A 5,312-nucleotide genomic window follows, 5' to 3' on the forward strand; every position below is an offset into this window, starting at 1 on the left:
CAATTTTTTCATTCAAACACATTAATTTAAGCTCCGTGAAAATCATTGTCCGACATGAGTGGTCGACAAGATGAAACGACGAGGTACGAATTAGTGTAAGAAGTTATGTAACAATTTGTGGTCTGACCTTAAAAGAGTTAGACCTAAAACGAAATGCAAGAGTAACTTAATAAGCCTGACTACTTAAAGTCGAAGTTCAAAATGACTAAGGGAAAAAAGTTATAAATGAAGGGTCCAAAGATGACCGACTTACTTTACCGACGTCTTTTTCAACTTCATGAAAATCTTATTTAAAGCTACCAAAATGATTGGATAAAGAAAAAAAACTAAGTCATAAAAGGTTAAAAGCTACAACTAAGTAAAGGAAGATAAACACTCAATCATGCAAAAAGCCACCACACATCCAAATAGTGGAAAAAGGATTTTTAGCACAAAAAGTAAAGTGTTTAAGCTATGACTATTGCAAAATTAAATTGTTCACAAAAGACCAGCAAGTCGGGTCATTCAAACACTTAGAAAAAAAGCTACAAAGAGGGAGTCTGATCATTTGAAGTCGAAGCATCTTAGACTGAGCAGATAAGGTTGGGATAGCTTTAGACTGCACGATAGAAGTAGGGAGAGTTTTAGGTGGAGAGTTTTCGGATCGGGCATAGGAGTGTCCCTCTTATCTTCAGGGGTAGGAACAATCTTCCCATTAACCACAATATTGTTAGCGTTGATAAGGGAGAGGTCCACCTCGGGAGCAACAACCAGGAACTGAGCCTTTAGATTCTCCACCATCTCGTCCATGCCTTCTGCTATGGTCTCCTCAAGCTCCGCATATTTCTCCCTGCACTTGGCGACCTCATCTACCAAGTCAAGTTTCTCCCTGAAGACTCTGGTATAACTCTCCTTAACCTTCTTTTTTAGGCCCTTCGCCATGGCTAAGGCTGCCTCCGCCTGTTTACTCTCTCGAGATTTTCCAAAGTCAGACAAAAGTAACTCATTTTCACCCTCCAAAGTACGTCAAAGTACGCCACTTCAGTTTTTAAAGACGCAACTTTAGCTTGAAGGTAAGCGAATATGCTGAGTGGCGCTAAGGGAAGTCTTCTCCAACTCCTTCAACAATGAAGCACACACCCTGGCATACAAATTCCACCTCGGGAAAGAATTTGAAGTTGGCTCTTCACAAAAACATCATCCATACTAATAAAACTATTTGAAAGGATGTGGTTTTCGGCCCAAGCTATTGCATCAAAGCCCTGCTTATAAACACTCACTAATTCGGTGGTCTTCCATTTTTCAGGTTTTGGCTCGGGATTAGGAGGTGGAAGAGGAATTGTTTGTTTCTTTGAACTGGAAAGGGGAGGAGTTGGTTCAGAAATAATTTTTATAGAGGCTGAGGCACCTAAGTCCAACTTAGAAGGGCAGGAGAGATCGATAGATTCACCGGCCTCTTTTAGTTGTATATTTCGAGTGATAACGTGCTTCCTAGGTGTCCTAAGAGTTTTTATAGCAGCCTTAGGAACCATCTTATCTACACAATATGAAAGTCGAGTTACATTAGCCATCCACAAAATAATCAACAAAATAATATCTACAAAAATTAAGTGAAGGCTACCTAGCTCGGATTGAAGTTGGCTTGGATTTTCTAAAAATCTGTTAGTATCCAGATAAGGAGCTCAACCCCAACACTCTTGGAACAAAAGTACTACACTCTCTTTGACCTCATTTAAGTCATTTAAGTTATATTTTACTATTAGAAGGCTCTCCTCCCAATACAAAGGAAAATGGATTCATCTCTCTCACTCAAAAAGAAAGGTCGAACACCTCCATCAGTACGAATCTTGAAGAAGTAATTTTTAAAATCATGAAAGGAATCGTTAAAAATGACAAAGACTTTCCTTTCCTGAACAAATCGGAAGGAGATTCAGCCTTGTTTTTTGGTGCTAAAAGGTTTGGTGAGAAAGAAAAGATAAAAGAAGACCTTTAGAGAAGGAGGAACGTTAAGTTCCTGACAAAAAAGCTGGTAAATTTTTAAGAAATCCCAAGAATTAGGATAAAGTTAGGAAGGGGCAATGTTACAGACCGTAAGGAATTTGGATTCAAAGTCGAAAAAGGAAAGACTAACATCTAGTTTTGTAAAAAAAAAAAAATCATACATGTAAATGAAGTGACGCTTCGACCTATCTAGTCGGGGAAAGCACACCCTCTCCTCAGGGTTGGCAACCACAATCTCGTAATTTCTCTCATCCTCCCGATTTAGGCATAATCTTTACCTTGGTGCCTACGAAATGTTTCAGCATAATTGTTATCAATAACTGAGACGGGAGTCAGAACAGATATATCTACCCAAGTCATATCAGACGGGACTTTAGAAGATATGCATGTTGTGAATTACTGATTGAGACATAAAAACTATACTTACAATACAAGGAAAGAAGATCATCACTAGAAGTCGACAGAACAAAGATAACAACATAAGCATGTACACAATCAAAAAGAGGTCGGATAGTCCTCAACGAAGAACGTCACAGTTCTTGTAACGTTTTGTGCACACATCAAATACACTACATTTTCATTTGGGAAAATGGTGCCATTTTCAGTAAGAAAAATGGCAACATTTGGGAGCAACATAAAATAAAAATTTCACATTTAGATTCACAACAACAATCACAGTAACAACAAAGAAATAAGCAACTTTCATAATTAATTTTTCAAGCATACAAAAAATTATTGATAAAGAAAATAAAAAAAAAAGCAGAGGTGCATCATCCAGAACGTAAAGAAGTTCAAAAGATTAAATGAACCAACTTGATAGAAATACGAAGTGGAGTCGATGCACAACAACAGCAAGAACATGGATGATCCAAAACCTCCAATATATGAGCACTCAAACAATAATTCAACATATAGAAATCATGAAAGGAGAACAGTGGTTATGAAGAAATTATGAGAGGAAATGAAGTTGAAGCAATTCAGAAGGGAAAACGAAAAAGAAGAAAGAGAAAGAGTTTTTTATATTTATAAAATACTAGTGGCAAAAAAGTAAATTCACCCCTCATTAATAGGAGACAGTTATCAAGATAACCATTGAGTAACATGCAGAATTATGAAAAGACGTAACGCCTCACAATTCTAAATCACGTCAAGCACCCGACCTAGCCTTTAGGAAAGACAGTTTGCCCAACTTAATATCTTACTCTACAGAAATAAATCAGATCTACAAATGCTTGAATCCGAACTAGTAAAGCTCGGACTCAAGTAGGGGCATTGTTCATACCCTGCCCCAAAAAACATAGCCAGACCCAAAATGAATAAAAGTCCACCTAATAAATGTGGCCCCATCTACTCCTACTCGACCTCATAGACAGGCGCAATGACCACTACTCAACCTTACTTATTTGAATAAGTAACTAACCCCTATGATATCTCCTATTCATCTAAAAGGGAGATCTAAACAACTTTTCTAGAAAAGGAGAACCATCATCCACCATCCAAGGTAGAACTACTCTAAAAGGTGGTTATCTTATAAATACACTGACAATCTCATGTATATTCAGAACCCAATCTACTAAAAACCTGCTTGCAAGTACCACCCCCACCTCCTCATGAGGAACTTAGACGACGACACCTTGGCATCAATACAAGTCAAACGCGGACCTCAACGACGACACCTCGGCATCAATACAAGTCGGACACGGATCTCAAAGGAGTCTGGACCTCACGTTTAGGCCGAAACCACCTGTTTCAGGTAACAATCGGAATAGTAATATTTAGGGTAAAGTATTATTTTGGTTTCTAATATTTAGGTCAAATTTTAATTTGATTTGTGACCATTTAAACATTTTATTTCAATCCCCAAAACTTTCAAATGTCTTATGTTAATCCAAAAATAAAAATTTTAAGCGAGGTCAATGTTGTCCCACTATTCAATTTGACACAAACAATTTATATATTAACGAGCCAATAGAATTCGATTTTAATGTGTAATTAAAATCAATCTACCAATAATTACTAATATAAATATTTATTTTATTTTAAAGCGTTAATAATTGATGTTAGAATTTAGAATTTAGAATTTTGTATAAAAAAAATGAAATAAAGTGTTACAAAATATAACTTAATTATTTAATAATGACGTTTACATTATTCATTTCGTAAATTATTTGTATGAAATTTAATAATAAGATAATATTAAATTTATTTAAAATTTTTTAAAACAGAAATAAAATATTTAAAATCAAAAATAATATTTTATCCTAATATATAATATCAAAAAGACAAACACCATAGATTATTTATTTATTTATTTTCTTCAATCAAAATTTCCAATTAATTAGTGCGTATTCCAATTTATCACTTTCATTCCCTCCTGTTATTAGGTTGTAATCACTTTTTAATAAGTTGTCACTTCAACGATCATTGTTAATTAGTTTTATAAGAAATTGCTAACTTATATAATGCAACATCTCTTCTTCCTCCTCTCAGCACATGCATATCTTTTCTTTTCATGGTCCTCTCTTGCATGTCATAAAAAAAATATAAATATTTTTTAAAATTAAATTTCTAAATATCATAAAGCATATAAATAAAGACTTACACATATATAATTTGTTGACTATTTTAGTTACGTATAATTGGTAGATGTAATTTAATTCGAAACTCATAAGAATTTAAATAGACAATATATTAAAAATTAGTTCATATCAGATGTCAATCATACTCTAGTTAGTAGTTAGGGAATAATTTTAGTTTGATTCTTTATTATAATGAATATCTAGTTGTGACTTTTCTTTTTCCTTTGAGTGAATTTGTAATCCAATAATAAAAAATGGTCTGTTTAACTTCATCATTATGTATTTATCCTCTTAAAATCTATTAACAAATGAGTGATAACATAACAATGAATAATAAATTCTTTTTCCTTGTAGAAATGTGCTTTTTTTTTTGTTAGAGGTTCTCTCGTTTTGGTAGCATTTATTTTTAGTATATATGGCTATTAAAATATAAATACAAAGAGTATACGGGAGTACATAAATCGTGCTTATTTACTAAAATAAAAATTATAAAAGATAAGATCATACATAAATATCCATTAAAAATATATATTTTATATTTCTCTAAAATGATGAAACATACATTTCTAACTCTACTGCCATTGTTTGGAACTTCCAATGTACTGGTTCCAACCTCTCATTGGCAATTTGTCTTCTGCAGAGAGAGCATCCTCTTTGCCTCATTTTTCCTCATGCGACTATGTTCCTGTTACTCTTCAAGATTTTTACAGATAGAGAACAACCACAAAACTACAGTTCTATTTCTCCTCTTCT

The sequence above is a fragment of the Arachis duranensis genome, unplaced genomic scaffold (genome assembly GCF_000817695.3).
Source record: "Arachis duranensis cultivar V14167 unplaced genomic scaffold, aradu.V14167.gnm2.J7QH unplaced_Scaffold_232527, whole genome shotgun sequence".
Classification (NCBI taxonomy): Eukaryota; Viridiplantae; Streptophyta; class Magnoliopsida; order Fabales; family Fabaceae; genus Arachis; species Arachis duranensis.